The sequence below is a fragment of the Lactuca virosa genome, chromosome 8 (genome assembly GCF_052849685.1).
Source record: "Lactuca virosa cultivar CGN04683 chromosome 8, Lactuca_virosa_CGN04683_v6, whole genome shotgun sequence".
NCBI lineage: Eukaryota > Viridiplantae > Streptophyta > Magnoliopsida > Asterales > Asteraceae > Lactuca > Lactuca virosa.
Genome location: NC_136433.1, coordinates 101,733,595 through 101,754,309, shown reverse-complemented (window position 1 = coordinate 101,754,309; position 20,715 = coordinate 101,733,595).

Here is a 20,715-nt window from a genome sequence, read left to right as displayed (position 1 = left end):
TTTAAAAAGTATAAGTATTTACATGTGATCCATCATTATATATTGAAACCAAAATAGTTATACAAAAGAAAAAGACAAGACTTAAAATAGCTCCATATTCTCAAAAGCTTGGGGACCACCTGTCTACTTGTTCCCTGAGAATACAAGTAATTTGAAAAGAGAGTATCAACATAAAGTTGAATGAGTGCATAAGTGTTTATGTTTGAAAGAATGTTTTCTGTTTCTTGAATATGTAAACTGTTCCAGAAAATTTTATATTTTATGCTGTATATGAAGGTAGTTTTAATCTCATAAAACTGTTCTGTTTGTATAACAATGTTCTGTATTTGTATTCCTTTTTGTAAAACTTGTAACTTTGAATGTGCCTGGTTCCACCAACTGTTATTGTAAACTGTAATGTAATATTATAAATTGTATCTTGTAAAACTAGTACTTTGAAAATGTACTTATGTTTATTTAATTATACACTAAGGTATTGTTAATATCCTTTTAATGAGTTATTATAACCATACTGACTAGATGGCCTGACCCAACGCATTGAAGTCGTTGAAAACAATTGATAACAACTGTCACTCATAGGCGTGTATGCCTGACTGTAGCTAGTAGTCTGAGTGCGGGGTTGTCATTCCCAATATAGATCTATACACACAATTTTTCGATCCCCGGCTGGAGATTTTGGTTATAATGTTAGGACTTTAGATTATATTGTTTAAATGAATTAAATAACCTGTATCAAATGACTCATAAAAAGCATATAAATGTTACATGTATAATAGTTATGAAAACCCAATCATTCTGAAATAAATGATTGACAGTATGTTCTTCAATTAGTATTCTTAACATGTATATGAAAAATGTATACTCTTGATTAGTTTTGAATCGATCCTTTGTTCTTGTAAAACAATGTACTTTAGTATACTTGAATCGTAAATTAATGTTGTGTGAATCATAGATTATACATATTATAATTTATATGTACTTTCAGAATTGATACTGAGTATTCATGAATGCAACCCCTTGCTCAACATGTTACAAAGGGTATTTGAACTTAATGAAATAGCTTTTATATTTATATACACATACAAATATATATAAGTAAAATTTTAATGACGCTCGGACAAATAACCGATACTTATAATCCCACATCCAAACAAGGAAAAGGAACCAAAGTTGAGTATCAGTTCTAAGCCTTTTAAATCTTATTTATATGAATATATATATATATATATATATATATATATATATATATATATATATATATATATATATATATATATATATATGTATATATATATATATATATATATATATATATATATATATATATATATATATATATATATATATATATATATATGTATGTATGATTTCTGGGGAAAAATATAAGTTTATAAAAACATTTAAAAGAAGTTTAATATTTTGAAATACTTTTGGTGACTTGATGTCATTTTAATACAATTTTTTTAAAACCAATTGAATTGATGATAACTAAAATCCATTTTGACAAGATATTTGAAACCATTTGTTTATAACACAAAATCTTTATGTTACACTTGTATTCAGCCCCCCCCCCCCTTAAAACAGTAAAAACTATGAAAATAAGGAGGTATGAACTTACCTTTCGGAGGGTGATTCAAATGATGATTTGGTATAGGATGTTTAGTTCCACGAGTGAAATCCCGCAACAAAACTAGTCCTATATATATATATATATATATATATATATATATATATATATATATATATATATATATATATATATATATATATATATATATATATATATATATATATATATATTTGTTTAGCATATATACATCCAATTAGCTAAAATAATCAATGGAATGATTAGAAGCCGGACTAATTTGTAAGTATAACTTACAAATTGAAGTGTTTGAAGCTAGATTGGAGGTTGAAATGGGTTTACGGCCAGAAGTTTATGGCTAGGTGTTCTTGAAGGATGAAGAACACTTGATGATCCTAGACCAAATTTTAAGAAGATTCAAAGGTTTTGAGGTGCTTGTTCTTCACGTGTTCTTCGCGTTCTTCATGAAAACTAGTAAAATCAATGGATTTTAGCCTAATAATTGAAGATGGAAGGGTGTTCTTGAAGTGATAATAAGATCAAGAATTGATACCTGTTAGATTATGTGATGAACTAGTGTTTAATCACTTGAATAAGATGAACAATGATGATCTTGGTGTGTTCTTGAGGAGATATGATGTTCTTGGTGGATGATACTTGAGAGAATTTGAGAGTTCTTGGCTAGAAGATGTGAGAAATGACGGAAAAATGAAGGAAATCTATATATATGTACGAGGGTTCACGGTCCGAGTGTTTACGACCATGAACCTCATTTACGGTCCGAGGTCGGTTAGAGTTTACGACCGAGAACATGTCCCAATGCGATAAAGTTCGGTTTCCGAGAAGATAAGATCCGAAGAGTTTACGGTCGAAGCCTGATTACGGCCGAAGCCGCTCACGGCCTCGTTCACGGCTGCGAGGAGTATACGGTCCGAGGAGTATACGACCGTAAAGCTTTTGCGGCCCGAAGCGTTTGCGGTCCGAAGCGAAGGAATAAGATGCGAAGTATCTCGGTTTTTAAGTCTTTTCCTTCTAAATTCAATTGTAATTATTTTAAGGATTTCTAACAAGTAAAGGTTATTATTATAACCTAAATAAAAATCCAAACAATAAAAAGGACTTTAGTTGACCCTTGTTTGACTTTGGTTGACTTTACAAGATAGAAAATAACGGGATGTTACATTATCCCCTCGTTAGAGAAAATTTCCTCCCGAAATTTGGATTAAAGAGATACAGAAAGACTGGGGAAAAAGATGTGGATACTTCTGTTGCATTTGATCCTCCCGCTCCCAAGTGAATTCAGGTCCCCGTTTTGCATTCCAACCAACCTTCACTATCGGGATACTGCTTTGTTTGGTTCTTTTTACTTCTCTGTCTAAATCTCTACGGGTTCTTCCACGAAGTTGAGATTCTCGTTTACCTCGATCTCATCGAGTGGGATAACAAGAGTCCAGTCGGATAAACACTTTTTCAAGTTAGAGACGTGGAAGACGGGATGTATGTTACTTAGTTCTTGAGGTAGTCGGAGTTTGTAAGCTACTGGACCGATTCTAGCAAGAATTTCGAATGGTCCTATGTACCTTGGATTCAGCTTGTCACGCTTTCCAAAGCGTATCATGCCCTTCCAGGGTGAGACCTTCAACATGACGTGGTCACCAACCTGGAATTCCAAAGGTTTTCTTCTTTTGTCAGCTTAGCTTTTCTGTCTATCTCTGGAAGCTTTACGTCGCTCCCGGATTTGTACGATTTTCTCTGTGGTTTTGCGAATGATTTCCGGACCAGTAAGAGTACTGTAAGGAACTTGACCTCTAGCAGCTGCGTGTCACCCACTTCAGCCCAGCACAGAGGTGATCTGCACTTGCAGCCATAGAGGGCTTCGAAAGGAGAAGCCTTTATGCTAGTGTGATAACTTTTGTTGTAAGAGAATTCGACAAGGGGTAAATGAGTATCCCATGCCTTTCCAAAGTCTATCACGTAAGCTCGCAACATGTCTTCTAAAGTTTGAATCGTCCTCTCACTTTTTCCGTCGGTTTGTGGATGGTAGGCTGTACACATGTCCAGCCTAGTTCCTAAAGATTTTTGTAAAGACTGCCAGAAACGAGAAGTGAATCTACTATCTCGGTCTGAAATAATAGATATTGGCACACCATGCAGTCTAACGATCTCCTTGAGGTAAGTTCTTGTTAGCTTCTCCATCTTGTCAGTCTCTTTGATTGGTAAGAGGTGTGCGGATTTGGTTAATCTATCGATGATTACCCAAATAATATCATCACCACCCGATGTCTTGGGTAACTTAGTTATGAAATCCATTGTAATATGCTCCCACTTCCATTCAGAGATTTCAGGTTGTTGCAATAAAGCTGAAGGTTTCTGGTATTCTACCTTGACTTTGGCACAAGTAAGGCACTTGCGCACAAAGGTAGCGATTTCGACCTTCATGTTAGGCCACCAGTATAGTTTCTTGAGGTCCAGATACATCTTGTCTGAACCTGGTTGAATGGAGTATCGGGTTTTGTGTGCTTCGTTCATAACCACGTCTCTGTACCCACCGAACTTTGGTGTCCAGATCCGGTTCATGAAACAACAAAGTCCATCATCCCTGACTTTGAAGTTCTTATCCATTCCTCTCAGGGTTTCACCTACCACGTTTTCAAGTTTCAAGGGCTCGAGTTGAGCCTCTCTAATCTGTGTGGACAGATGTGAATGGATTGTCATGGTCAACGACTTTACTCGGCATCCCGAGTATTCTTTTCTGCTAAGGGCGTCAGCTACTACATTAGCTTTACCAAGGTGATAAAGAATCTCACAATCGTAGTCGTTCAGTAGCTCCACCCACCGTCGTTGTCTCATGTTCAGCTCTTTCTGATCGAAGATATGCTGGAGACTTTTATGGTCCGTGAATATTGTGCATTTCGTGCCATATAAGTATTGTCTCCAGAACTTCAGATCAAATACCACTGCTCCTAGTTCAAGGTCATGTGTTGTATAGTTGACTTCATGTGTCTTTAGCTGTCTTGAGGCGTAGGATGTAACCTTTCCTCTTTGCATAAGAACACATCCAAGCCCTTGATTAAAAGCATCACAGTACACTACAAAATCCTCTGTCCCTTCAGGAAGAGACAGGATCGGTGCACTACACAGAGCTCGCTTCAGCGTTTGGAACGACGTTTCTTGTTTTTCTCCCCAGCTAAAAGTTACACCCTTTTGCGTCAGGGTGGTAAGAGGTTTAGAAATTTGAGAGAAATTCTGGATGAATCTGCGATAGTAGCCAGCAAGACCTAAGAATTGACGGATTTTTATAGGTGTTTTAGGTGCTGACCAGTTCTTAATTACCTTTATTTTGGAAGGGTCGACGTGTATTCCTTCTGGACTGACCACGTGACCTACGAAATCAACCTTCCTGATCCAAAATTCACACTTTGAGAACTTCACATAGAGTTTCTCTGTTCTAAGAGTTTGCAATACTTGACGAAGATGTTGGCCATGTTCTTCTTCACTTCTTGAGTAGATAAGAATGTCATCAATGAAGACTATGACGAATTTTTTCAGGAATGGACGACACACTCTGTTCATTAGATCCATGAAGACAGCTGTAACGCCCGCAGATTCGGGCTAGTCAATTTAAGGACAATGAGTGTCAAAAATGACTTTTTGATGGAAGATTATTTATAAGGAGTAATCTTAACTAAGTTGTAGTATATGTTACAAGGATTTCGTACATATAAAGAACGTTGAAATCCGAGTTATAACGAAGAAGTTATGACCCGTCGAAGTTTCGCGACAGAACCGGCACGACACAGCGCGACGTAAATAGTGAATTTATGATAGAGCGATATTTCGCCTTAGAAATGTAAAAGAAATTTGTAGAATACGTTAAACCGAGAACGTGCATAAAAAGAACGCCCAAATCTGACTTCGTATGAGGAAGTAATGATTTTTCGAAGTTTCGGCTTAGCAGTATGCAGCACGAAATTCGAATAATAGATCGAGCGGTTTTTAGCCGACACAACCTAAAAGAGACTCGAAGATCTCTTTAATAGTAGCGTAACGATAAAAAGACAGACGAAAACGGACGTCGGATGAAGAAGTTATGAATTTTTAACGGACTTTTCCTGTCCCGGCCCGTTAAAAATATAATATTAAAAACGAATTCAAAATTAGCCGACGGAGTCTAAACGAAAGTTGTAGATCATAATCTCACCTACACGTGCATATAAAGAACGTCAAAAACGGAGCTCGTATGCGAAAGATATGGATTTTTGAAGTTCGGAGCACAAACTTCGAGACGTTCCGCGTCATGAGCCCGCCGATCACGAACCGCTGACCGTTTTTAGTTAAATTCTATCAACTCACGCTAAGGTGAGTGCATATAATTTTCATCTTACACATAGATATGAAGTATTTTATATAAAATTACGTGCTATGTGTGCATATTATCTGAATACTTGTTGTCTATGCTGGATGATCGAGTTTATATACGTTTTAAATGATTTAAACTGTATATGTATTTTATATCTACAAATATGTTGGGGTAAAACATGGGTAGATAAAATAGTTGGTGTGTGATGAAAAATGAGTTGGAAGATGAGATAAAAGGCGATATAGATCATGAGATGAGGGTGAGAGGTGAGAAGTGAGAAAAGCCTTTACCCAAACGTTGGCCCCGTCATCTAGCAGAGTATGGATGACAAACATGGACTATTCTAGACAGTCTGTGGAACACTAGCAGGCTCGCAACCTGTAGGTGTTGTGAACGACGTGTTCACCCGGTGTACTCTAAAAACCCATTGACATGTATTTCGGGTGGATTGTCGAAAATAATATTGTCGATAAATGAGCTATGGACTTAGCACCCGTTGGATGAACCCTGGTGACTATGCGACTTAGTGCCTGTTGTATAAACCCTGGCGACGATGTACTTCGTGCCTATTCCTTAGGAAAATTCCTTAGGAATGAGTGGTAGATAATTCTTAGGGTAGATCCTTAAGAAATGAAGAAGATAATGGGGATGGGTAATTGGGTTAATTGTTTGATGATAAAACATAATAAATTTATTATTGTGGGTTGAAAATCCTATGTACCCACCAGGTTTCCCAACCTGACCCACTCAAGCTTATTTGTATCACAGGTGTCGATATGAAGCTACTTTACACTGAGAGATTTAAAAGAGATGTATATCACTAGTGTAAATGAATGTAAGTTATGTTTATGCTTATGTTTCTGTATTGACGACGACATCCCAACTGTTTTAAATGAAAAAAATACATTTCTTCAGAAATGCTTTGATAAAGTATTTATCATGTATTTTCTGGGAACAAATTCCGCAACATTTTTATAAAAAGGGTACTCTGATTTTTATAAAGCATAAAGAAAATCGGTCTTTTCTAGCCGTGAAAATGGGGATGTCACAGTTGGTATCAGAGCATTAGTTTAAGCGAACTAGGAATCTGTAGGAAATTTCTAGACTTAAACTTAGAATGGTAAGCGATGATTGTGAGACGAGTGTCTAATATATTTTAGGTAGTACACCTGACTTGACACAAGCACTAGCTTACTTTAGGATAAGATGTCTAAATTGCTTTTATGTGCTAAATGATTTATGTTATAGCATTATATGCCTTATATGCTATTATTTCTACGGATCTATGGTTTATTGCCGACCGGATGTGGAAACCTTATGTGTTCACGATTCTAAACGTTTAATTACGATATTAGAACTGGCATGTAACGTTTCAGAGTAATACGGAGGATTTAATACGAATATCATAGATAAAGTTTTCCTATCTTAATTCTCGTCACTACACATTGAACGTCTAATTTGGTGTATAGACCGTCATGGCAAGAACCCGAAGTGGTGTCGGAAATGCCAATGCAAATGACAATCAGCAGCCTCAACCCCAAGTGATTGAGCAAGTGCCTATGGTAGCAGCTGCGCCTGAGCAAATCACAATGGCTGGAGTACAAGCCATGATTCGGGCTATGATGGCCAAACAGAGGGAAGAGATGAGGCAGATGTTGCACGAGAATAAGGATGAACCTACGATTCCTGTTGAACAGCTTGAACTGAATGAGGGTCATTCAGAGGAAGGAAATTACAGTAGAACTGTTGGTTAAGGTGAACCACCTGTGGTTAGGAGAAATAACCAAGAGGACGGAGTCGAGAAAAATAGATGCAAGTACAAAGACTTTACGACTTGCAAGCCGTCAACTTTCACTGGAAAGGAAGATCCCATCGGAGTAATGGATTAGATCTCGGAGATGGAATTAGCCTTCATAACATGTGGTTGCAAAGGCAAGATACAAACCACATTTGCGGTACGTCAGTTCAGAGGTAGCGCTGTTCGTTGGTGGAACATTCTGGGGAAGACCCTAAGCCCCAATGAGCCACTGCAACTGACATGCGCAGAGTTCTTGGTGCATTTCAAGCGCATGTACTGCTCGGCCCAAAATCTGCTTGAGCTAGAGAACCAATTCCTGAAATTAAAGAAGGGAAGCATGTCCATCGATGAATACACCAATAACTTCATATACAAAATGGAGTTTTCTTTGCTTATTGTCCCAGACTAGCTGAAGAAAATCGGCAGGTACGCAAAGGGACTTCGATGGGATTACCCGGTGCCAGTACGACAGGCACCTACTCTAGTGGCAGCTATCTGGGCTGCCAAGTCTGTCGAGGAGATGATCAAGGGAAGAGTCGCCAGCAAGGTTGAAGTTGGCGAGAAGAGAAATTTTTAAGGAACTTCAGGTTCCAACAAGAAGAGCAAGTTCTCTAAGTCTGGTTCGAGGAAATTTGGAGGAGAAGCCGAAGCGAAGTGGTGTGAGAAGTGCACGAAGAAGCACTCTGGAAAATGTGACGGAAGGTCATTTGTTTTAAATGTGGGAAGCCTGGGCACTATGCCCATGAATTCACCTTCAACAAAAATGTATGTTATGGGTGCAATGAAGAAGGGCACATCTTGAGGGACTGCCCGAAGAAGAAGGATGCGACAAGGCCCAATGTACCACCAAGGCCAAAGGCAAGAGCATTCCATATGATCCTCGATGAAGCAGGTGACAATGCAAGAGATCAGGAGTGAGGATCTATATGTCCTATCATCAGGATAACAAGTAGCCATATGAATATAATCATGTAGTGTAGCCTATTATAAGACGCCTAGTGTAGGGTGAACTTGAACATCCATGTAATCGTTTCAAGAAATAATATAAACCTTAGTTATGTTATCCGATGTGTTAAATAAATATGTGAAATTCTTATATGGTGACTTGGAAAACTGCGAGACAATACTTGGGATGAGTATGAGTAGGTGTGAAAGGTAGTAGAGGCCTATACTACCGGAAGCACAGGACTCGCACTTGGATCAGGGAAAGTCACAAGGTTACCAAGAAGCTAGTAATTGATTCCATTTTGTTCAAGTCTGTCGTTACCATCGTTTCGGTAATGACTAAGAAGATGATTGATATTCCGACCCTAGTGGTCATATCAAATCGAGTCCAACTACGGTGAGTTTGTTATGTGGTTCAGAGAACCAAGTTCGATGTAACATCTGACTTAAGCTAGAAGATTGAAATCAAAGTGATCAACAGTATCGCGCTCGTTGTTAAAGAAGTTGATAGCTAGAAATTCTACATGTAAAATATGATTATATCACATTGAAACATGAAGGAAGGTATAGCCTGTTCTGGAATTTGGCTGTAAGAGACCTGAGTCTAAGCGTTGCGACATACGATGAAAGGTCATTAGAATATGACACATCGATCCATGGTAGTAAGAAAATAACTTGCCTTAAGTTTGTTAAGAAGAAAAAGGAGTCTCCAGTAAGGATCGAGATTGTGACTTGAAGGTCATAATTTGGAGTTTAACATAAGATAGAAAGCAGGTGCAGGATGTGAGCTTCGCCTGCAGTCAAGAAGTCCAAGAGTTAGATACTCGTTTGAAGTAACGTATATTACAGTTATTACTTAGGATGGAAAGGTAACGTATGGAATCATTATACAAGCCCTATTTCGTTGATGATTCCGGGACGTAATCATCCTAAGGGGGAGATAATGGTAACGCCCGCAGATTCAGGCTAGTCAATTTAAGGACAATGAGCATCAAAAATGACTTTTTGATGGAATATTATTTAGAAGGATTAATCTTAACTAAGTTGTAGTATATGTTACAAGGATTCCGTACATATAAAGAACGCTGAAATCCGAGTTATAACGAAGAAGTTATGACCCGTCGAAGTTTCGCGACAGAACCGGCACGACACAACACGACGTAAATAGTGAATTTATGATAGAGCGATATTTGGTCTTAGAAATCTAAATGAAAGTCGTTGAATACGTTAAACCGAGAGCGTGCATAAAAAGAACGCCCAAATCTGACTTCGTATGAGGAAGTTATGATTTTTCGAAATTTCGGCTTAGCAGTATGCAGCCCGAAATTCGAATAATAGATCGAGCGGTTTTTAGCCGACACATCCTAAACGAGAATTGAAGATCTCTTTAATAGTAGCGTAACGATAAAAAGACAGACAAAACGGACGTCGGATGAAGAAGTTATGAATTTTTAACGGACTTTTCCTGTCTCGGCCCGTTAAAAATATAATATTAAAAATGAATTCAAATTTAGCCGACGGAGTCTAAACGAAAGTTGTAGAGAATAATCTCACGTACACGTGGATATAAAGAACGTCAAAAACGGAGCTCGTATGCGAAAGATATGGATTTTTGAAGTTCGGAGCACAAACTTCGACACCTGACTCTGTTCACGACGTGAACATAGAAATTCACGATGTGAACTCAGTGAACGACACGTTTCAAGCCTAGAAGACACACGGCAAGCCTAAGAGATGAACGGGATCAAAATCACGACGTGAATATACCCGGTTCACGACGTGAAAGTCGAATTTTCAGCCTATAAATAGCAAGTTCGACCTCAGCCATTCTTACACCAAATCTTCTTACCTCTCTTTCGTTTGCTGAAGCCGTTTCGCGTCCCGAGCCCACCGATCACGAACCGCTGACCGTTTTTAGTTAAATTCTATCAACTCACGCTAAGGTGAGTGCATATTATTTTCATCTTACACATAGATATGAAGTATTTTATATAAAATTACGTGCTATGTGTGCATATTATCTGAATACTTGTTGTCTATGCTGGATGATCGAGTTTATATACGTTTTAAATGATTTAAACTGTATATGTATTTTATATCTACAAATATGTTGGGGTAAAACATGGGTAGATAAAATAGTTGGTGTGTGATGAAAAATGAGTTGGAAGATGAGATAAAAGGCGATATAGATCATGAGATGAGGGTGAGAGGTGAGAAGTGAGAAAAGCCTTTACCCAAACGTTGGCCCCATCATCTAGCAGAGTATGGATGACAACCATGGACTATTCTAGACGGTCTGTGGAACACTAGCATGCTCGCAACCTGTAGGTGTTGTGAACGACATGTTCACCCGGTGTACTCTAAAAACCCATTGACATGTATTTCGGGTGGATTGCCGAAAATAATATTGTCGATAAATGAGCTATGGACTTAGCTCCCGTTGGATGAACCCTGGTGACTATGCGACTTAGTGTCTGTTGTATAAACCCTGGCGACGATGTACTTCGTGCCTATTCCTTAGGAAAATTCCTTAGGAATGAGTGGTAGATAATTCTTAGGGTAGATCCTTAAGAAATGAAGAAGATAATGGGGATGGGTAATTGGGTTAATTGTTTGATGATAAAACATAATAACTTTATTATTGTGGGTTGACGACGACATCCCAAATCTTTTAAATAAATGAATGTAAGTTGTGTTTATGTTTATGTTTCTGTATTGACGACGACATCCCAAATCTTTTAAATAAAAAAAAAATACATTTCTTCGGAAATGCTTTGATAAAGTATTTATCATGTATTTTCTGGGAACAAATTCCGCAACATTTTTATAAAAAGGGTACTCTGATTTTTATAAAGCATAAACAAAATCGGTCTTTTCTGGCCGTGAAAATGGGGATGTCACAACAGCAGGTGCATTCATCAATCCGAATGGCATCACTACAAACTCGTAATGACCATAACGAGTTCTAAACGCGGTTTTGGGAATGTCATCCTCCAAAATCCGTATCTGGTGATACCCAGATCTAAAGTCTATTTTCGAAAAGTAGCCTGCACCTTGAAGTTGGTCGAACAGATCGTCAATGCGAGGCAGAGGATATCGATTCTTGATTGTAAGTTTATTCAGCACGCGGTAGTCTATGCACATACGGAATGATCCATCCTTTTCCTTCGCGAACAAAACCGGTGCTCCCGGGGGTGAGAAGCTTGGTCTTATGAAACCTTTGCTAAGGAGTTCGTTAAATTATCCGGATAATTCCTGCATTTCAGAAGGTGCAAGACGATAGGGGGATTTGGCTACAAGGGTAGCCCCAGGGATTAAGTCGATTCTGAATTCGACTTATCGTTCGGGAGGCACTCCTGGAAGATCGTCGGGAAAAATGTCGGGAAAGTTGCAGACCTCAGGAATGCTCGCGATGTCTTTCACTTCTTGATTTTTGTCTACCACGTGAGCTAAGGAAGCACAATACTCTTTGCGAAGGTACTTCTGTGCCTTGAAGCAAGAAATGATCTGAAGGTTCGTTCCGGGGTTGTCGCCGTAGATGACAAGAGTTTCGTTAGTTGGCAAGTTCAGATGAATGGCTCCTTCGTAACACAGGATATCAGCATGGTTAGAGCACAACCAATACATACCTATTATGACGTCGAAACTCTTGATATAGACCGGCATAAGGTCTACTGGGAACGAAAAGTTATTCAAGGTAAGAGTAGATCCTATGTATATATCGTTGGTGGATTCGGATTTCCCGTTAGCCATTTCGACTATGAGAGTTTCATTTAGTGGTTGGGAGTTTTGATTTAGCAAATGTTTGAAATTGTGGCTCATAAAGCTCTTCTCAGCACCACAATCAAATAGAATGCATGCATAAGTGTTGTTGAGAAGAAACGTACCCGTGACCACCGCAGGGTCTGTCACTGCTTCTTCGTGACCCAAAGCTAAAATTCTCCCAACTCCACCGGCATTTCCAGCTTTTGGACAATCTCTCTTGAAATGCCCCACATCACCGCATTGGTAGCATGCTTGACCTACTCCAGCGGCAGGTACTTGGTTAATTGGTTGGGGTGGTGATCTACAGAATTCGGCAGTATGCCCTTTTCTGTTGCATTTACGACACTGCATTTCCCGACAATTTCCGTTATGGTGAAAATTGCACTTGTTGCACTTGGGAAGATTACCAGCATAAGGCTTAGCTGGTGCAGGGTTAGCAGGAACAGCAACAGGTACAGTAGCAGCATTGACAGCCACTAGTTGTTGCTTCTTTGAGGGTTCCTGAGAAGATTTACCCTTCCTCTTGTTCCAACCTTTCTTCTTGCTATTGTTGTTGTTATTGTTGTTGTTGTTGTTTCCCTTCGGTTGTTCTGGTGCAGCAACCACTAAGTTTTGACGGGCTCCGTGGTCTATAAGAGACTTTGCCAGCTCTTTGGCACTGTCAAAGGTAACAGGCCTGGAAGCTAAGACACTTGACTGAATCTGGGGCGACAGTCCCCAAATATACCTCTCGATCTTTTTGCTCTCCAGAGCAACCATATCTGGACAAAGTATTGCTAAGTCACAGAATCTATTTGTATAGGTTGTTATGTCCGAACCAACCATTGTAAGACCCCGGAGCTCTTGCTCGAGTTTTTGAATTTCTCCTCACGGACAGTATTCCCGCATCAACATAGTTTTTAAGTTCTCCCAACTTATAGATGTAGCCACTACCAGAGTCAGTGACTTAAAATGGTCGTTCCACCATGTTAGGGCTCTATCCGAAAAGGTACAAACAACGAATTTGACTTTGCTGCTCTCTGGATAGGAGCAGATTTCGAAAATTGCTTCTGTCTTCTCAATCCACTGTCTTAACGCCTTAACTCCTCCAGTCCCGTTAAAGGTCCTGGGTTTGGCATTCGAGAAATCTTTATAAGTACACTCTCGTGAGTGCCCATGACTCTCGCCATGGTTATAAGGATGTGCACCAACTCCTGAGCTACTAGCACCAGGGGTGTCTATATGACCCATAGCAGCTGCAACAACTGATGTAACCGTCGCTTGAAACATAGCAGCGTCGAATTGAGGAGGTGGTGGCGGAGGTGGTGTCGGTGCTTCATTAACATTGTTACGTCTTCGGTTTCTCCGAGGATGCATCTTTTACTATAAAAGTTAAAAGATAAAAAGATGGTAAGATTGATGGGTTTTAGGTATAACAAATAAACTAGAAAACAATTCTTAAGTTCACATGCAACCTACTTTGGATCTATGTTTTAACTATTGAACATACAACTTTGAATTGCAAAACAAGAACCCTAGAGGAGAGAGGCTAATTTCGAAATTAACAAACTAGGGTTTAGGGTTTACATACCTTTCAATTGTTATAGCAAACAATTGATATTCCCTTGATCTTGATCTTGATCTTCTTGGAAGCTTTAGCACCACAAGTGTAATGCCTCTAATGGAATCACACCCAAACTAGCAAGAAGGAAAATAGAAGAAGAGAGAGGGGAGAGGGAGTATGTAAAATCTCGGCCTTAGGGTTTCTTCAAAAGAAAGAGTGACCAAAAACATGAACCAGGAGGCTCCTTATATAGCTGAGGGATTTAGGGTTTAAGGGAAACCCTAGTTATCCTTTGCTTAGGGCCTAAGCAAACCCAAGGGCCTTATCCAAGCCCCTATGGACGAAATTATTAGGGTTTCCCCTAAAGATTTCGTCCACCCTCTTCCAAGGGGGTTCTAGAGCCTTCCACTCAACTATTAGATAATTGCAAACTAGTCCATGCACCTTATAATTAATTCTTTTAACCCCAAAATCAATTCTGATTAATTTCTGGCTAACAATTAATTAAACATAATGATTTCTAATTAATATATTAATCCATTAACATATTAATAAATCATTTATATATATATTAATTTATTAATCTTATAAATTAATATCTCTCCTTTCATAATTTCCTTGTCCAGTTGCTAGGTTGAGGGCAACCCAAAAGGACTGTGCTGCTATCAATTCAAGTACATACCAATTATAGTTATGGCTTAGACACCTAATCCAACAGTCTCGCACTTGGATAAGTCTGTAACTATAATTGCTAGTATGCCTTCTAAATTTGACCAGCAAATTGTAGCTTCCAAAAAGCTGCTGCCGAACTCTGACCCAGTCAGTTATGTGTCCTGAGATAAGTGATCATATAACCCTTCGTTCTGCATGATATCCCCAGACAAAAGACATGGAATGTAATCAATCACTTTGTCCAGAATCTATGTTTCCCGATTCCTGATTTGTGATGATGTAGGACTTCTAATTGAACACATCAATTTTGTCCTGGCTGGGCCCAGCACATAAGTCAACACCAAATCATCGAGGGGCCCACAGATATCGCTTTTCCTGTTAGGGCAAAAGGAACGAATAAACGTTGACTCATATGCTTGTATCTTTTACTCATCAAATTATGCATGACAATACGTTTTATAACACCAAGTTACTGATGCGTTTTCGTATCACCAATGCACAACCGACTTGTAAATTACAACTCATATATCTTCGTTTCAAGATTATAAGATATTATCGTCTCAGTATTACTCGTGATGAATTTCATGAAGTAATACTCTGAGCGAGGGTTTATCCAATACTCAAATCTCAATTTCTGAGTACTCATGAACGTTGCAGCAATTCTATTGCCATGTCTATCCTTAGACAATTTGCAATCCAATTCATGACAGTCTTAATTCACTACTTACTTCCAAGAGTACGAGCGACTGTGGAGTTTGAATAATCTCATTATTCAGGAAGTAAAACATGCAAAAATGAAACACAATAATAAACAATTGACAAAAGGTAGTAGCCAAACTTATAAATAATACTTTATTATTTAATCACCAAAGGTCAATTACATTTACTTTGTTACAAGTTTCAAAAACTAATCTAACTACTAAAACTAATATCATCTTTCAGTCCTATGCTCCGAGCATGCTGAATATGCTTAGCCCTACTCAGACCCTTTGTGAGAGGATCTGCTGGGTTATCTTCAGATGACACCCTCTTTACTATAAGATGGCCTTCTTCTACTCTATGTCTGATGAAATGGTACTTTCTGTCGATATGTCTGGTCTTACCATGATCTCTCGGTTCCTTTGTCAAGGCAACCGCTCCTTCATTATCGCAGAACAGTTCCATAGGCTCCTGGATGGTTGGAACAACTCCGAGATCTCCGATGAAGTTCCTCAACCAAGCTGCTTCTTTCGACGCTTCACTCGCTGCTATGTACTCTGATTCACAAGTAGAATCAGCCACCGTATCTTGCTTGGAACTTTTCCAAGTAACTGCTCCTCCATTCAGTAAAAATACCCAGCCTGATTGAGAACGGAAGTTATCTCTATCCGTCTGAAAGCTGGCATCACTGTAACCATCTACTCTCAAAGTATCACTGCCACCAAGCACAAGAACCCAGTCCTTTGTCCTTCGCAAATACTTGAGTATATTCTTAACTGCTATCCAATGAGCTCTACCTGGGTTTCCCTGATAGCGACTGACCATGCTCAAAGCAAATGCCATATCAGGGCGAGTACATGTCATAGCGTACATGATCGATCCGACAGCGGAAGCATAAGGTACACGATTCATGTCATCTATTTCAACATCTGTACTCGGACATTGAGTCTTACTCAATTTGGTATTGCTCTGGATAGGTAGCTCTCCCTTTTTGGAATTTTCCATACTAAACCTCTTTAGTACCTTGTCCAAGTATGTGCTCTGACTAAGTCCAATTAGTCTCTTCTTTCTATCTCTCAATATTCTAATCCCAAGAATATAGGCAGCTTCTCCAAGGTCTTTCATGGCAAAACACTTTCCAAGCCAAGACTTAACTTCTTTCAAGGTTGGAACGTCGTTACCAATGAGTAATATGTCATCGACATACAACACCAGAAAAGTTACTATACTCCCACTAGCCTTGATATACACACAAAACTCATCTTCACTTCTAGAGAAACCAAACTCTTTGATTTTCTCATGGAAGCAAAGATTCCAACTGCGAGATGCTTGTTTCAATCCATAAATGGATTTCTCAAGCTTGCACACTCTATTGGGGAACTTTGCATCAACAAAACCCTCTGGCTGACTCATGTAAACATCTTCAGCCAACTTCCCATTAAGGAAAGCAGTTTTGACATCCATCTGCCAGATTTCATAATCATGGAAGGCAGCTATGGCGAGCAATATCCTAATAGATTTAATCTTAGCTACTGGTGAGAAGGTCTCATCATAGTCAACCCCTGGGGTTTGAGTGAAACCTTTTGCAACCAGTCGAGCTTTGAATGTGTGCACATTCCCATCCATGTCTGTCTTCTTCTTGAAGATCCATTTGCACCCAACTGTCTTGCGACCTGGTGCACTATCAACCAAATTCCAAACTTGGTTGTCATACATGGACTTAATCTCGCTGTCCATTGCCTCTTTCCACTTGGAAGCCTCTGGGCCTGCCATTGCTTCCTTATAAGTGACTGGTTCATCTAAGTTTACCAGTGTTCTGTCACTTATGAATGTGTCACCATCTGAAGTAATATGAAAACCATACAACTCAGGTGGCACACTCACCCTAGTGGATCTTCTAAGAGGTAATGAGTTATCAATTGGTTCAACAGGAACTGTTTCCTCTGGTTGAGTGCTAGTGTCATCTAAGGTTCCTTCATTGGCTGACTCTTGAATTTCTTCAAGGTCAATAGTGCTCCCACTGTCCTCTTTGAATATGAGCTCTCTTTCAAGAAAGACTCCTCTTCGTGCTACAAAGACCACGTTCTCACTAGGCCTGTAGAACAAATATCCAAAAGACTGCTTTGGGTAACCAATGAAAACACATTTCTCACTTCTAGCTGCTAGCTTGTCTTGAGTCTCTCGTCTTACGAAAGCTTCACAACCCCAAACTTTAATATGTGCTAACGAGGGAATTTTCCCTGTCCACATTTCGTGAGGTGTTTTGGCAACCTTCTTTGTAGGGACAAGATTGAGGATGTGGGCGGCTGTCTCTAAGGCATACCCCCAGAAGTGAATAGGAAGCGAAGCCCGACTCATCATAGAACGAACCATGTCTAACAAGGTTCGATTGCGCCTCTCAGCTACACCATTTAACTGTGGTGTCCTAGGAGGAGTCAATTATGAGACTATCCCACATTCTTTCAGATAGTCGTTAAACTCGATACTAAGATACTCCCCGCCTCTATCGGATCTAAGTATCTTTATCTTTCTGCCCAATTGATTTTCGACTTCATGCTTAAACTCTTTGAATTTTTCAAAAGTTTCTGACTTATGCGTGATCAAGTAGATATATCCATATCTGCTATAATCGTCAGTGAAAGTCACATAGAATCGATTAGCATCTCTTGTAGTTGATCTGAAGGGCCCACACACATCCGTGTGTATGAGATCCAACAGACCTTCACCTCTTTCACAAGACCCTGTGAATGGTGATTTTGTCATCTTTCCCAAAAGACAAGATTCACACATATCATCTGACTTTAGGTCAAATGATTCCAACACTCCATCCTTTTGGAGTTGGGCTATGCGTTTCTTGTTAATGTGTCCAAGACGACAATGCCACAAGCATGCCTTGTCTACACTATTAGACAAGTCAATATTAAGTACACTATTTCCTAGGCTATCAACACAAGTCACTGTTTCATACACACCATTACAAGGCAAAGCTTCAAACATAAAAACACCATTCTTATAAACAGAAATTGAACCATTCAAATCATTAAAAGAATATGTAAAACCTTGTCTGAACAATGCATGAAATGAAATAATGTTTCTCGTCATCTCAGACGAATAGCAACAATTTATTAAATCTAATCTAACATCATTACTAAGCAGAAGCTGATAAACTCCGATCTTGGTTACTGGTGAAGACTTTCTGTTTCCCATGATCAGGTTTATCCTTCCTCGCTCTATCTCCTCACTTTCCTTTAGACCCTGCAAATCAGAACAGCTATGAAAACCACATCCTGTATCAAGGACCCATGAACAAGAAGATAATGAGTTATTAGCAGAAATAGTGTAAATACCTGCCGAAGATGGCTTCACTTTGCCATCCTTGATATCTTGCAGATATTGTGGGCAAGATCTCTTCCAATGCCCCTTTTGGCTGCAGTAAAAGCAAACTGCCTCTTTTGGATCAGAAACATGGGGAGTGGAACCATTGGGCTTAGCCTTTGGGCCATTACTAGATGACCCAGCTTGAGCCTTGCTCTTCTAGTTTTGCTTGGGAGGACCTTTCCTCTTTTTCCCCTTTCCCTGTCCAATAGCCAAAACAGGGGCACTCGTAGGTGTGGAGGGTATACTTTTACCCTTCATCCCTGCCTCAGCTGTCTGCAACAAGTTGTGCAATTGGGCCAAGGTCTGCTCAGTATTGTTCAAATGGTAAGTTAGAATAAACTGACCATAACATTCAGGAAGTGAGTTCAAGACCATGTCAATGGCCAATTCCTCATCAAAGTGAATATTGAGCTTGACCAAACGCTCTATGTAGCGTTGCATTCTTTGCACATGTGACACTACTGACTCCCCATCTTTCATCTTGCAAGCCATGAGTGACTTGACTACTTCGAACTTTTCTTGACGAGCTCGCTTATGGTACTTTTCCATAAGGTCCTTGTTCATCTCGAAAGGCCAGTAGTCCTCATAGTACCTCTGCAGTTCTGGGGACATAGTTGCCACCATGATGCATGCCACTTTGGTAGCATCATCATAATGTTTCTTGTAGGCAGCAAGATCTTCAGGAGTAGCTTCATTCTCATCAAGCTCTTTGAGCTCCTTTTCAAGAACATATTCTTTGTTCTCGAAACGAAGAGCCATCTTGATGTTGCGCATCCAATCGTTATAGTTTGAGCCATCCATAACGACTTTGGAGCATATATTGAGCAAAGAGAAGTTTTGGTTGGTGGAGGACGAAGCAGAAGTGTTTCCAGGAGTAGACATCTGAGAAGAAAGAAAGAAGAAAGTTTTAGTTAGATTTCAAGATACCTTAATAGAATAACCCAAAGATATAATATCAAGGTTAGGATCCAACTATGAAGATTCACAACTTAGAAATGGGATGCCGAGATCCAAGTGCAAATTTCATAAAGGTAGGTGAATGACGATTCACCAATTCCACCATTAGACGAAACAAACGAAGTGAAATTCCTAATTCTTTTGAGATACATTGAAACTATTCAATGGCATGTTTTAATCTTAGATTATGCTCTTCTATTTGTGACTGGGATGCCGAGGATCACAAACAAGATGTGAATAACCATGCAAATGTGCTTGGTAACCTCATTGTCTTTATCATTAACTATTGATGTGCTGGTAAACCACACACGCTCCATCAAAATGACAATTATGAGATACCCATTACTACTCTTTATTAGTGCCTTTTAGTGTGCTGGTTAACCACACACGCTCCACTAACGACCAATAAAGCATAATGTGCAATTTCATGGATTAGCATACTTTTCACATTTTTCCTAAAGTAACTAGAGTTGGGATTTTGAAAATAATGTTCTAGTACTTTCTTTAATATCATTATACTTTTAATGAGAAGTAGTTGTCCTATCAAATCCGTTCTGCTAACGACCCTCCACTAATCAAGGAAGCGGTGGGTGAGAGTGGACACCCATTCAACTACCATTTTATAGGCAGTTTCCTTATACCCCCCTTATAGATTAGCTTCGTGAATGAGGCATACTAGCGATTTGACTGACCATGTTCTTATACATATATAATATTAAACTTTTAATTATAATATATATAAGGTGTGTTTTAAAACATTTTTAAAACATCAAGGGTTTATAAATTTCGAAATTTAAGCTATTAAATTTAAATTTAAATAAACCAATTAACTAGATTTAATATTTATCTTTTAATTAACTATTAATCAAATTATTAAATCTTGTAAGGATTATCTAATTAAATTAATCCATTAATTTAATCCTAATCTTTATCCCTCTAAATTTCGAAAAATAGGGTAAGGATAATTATCCAATTAAACTAATTAAGTAACAATTATCCAAAACAAGAAACCC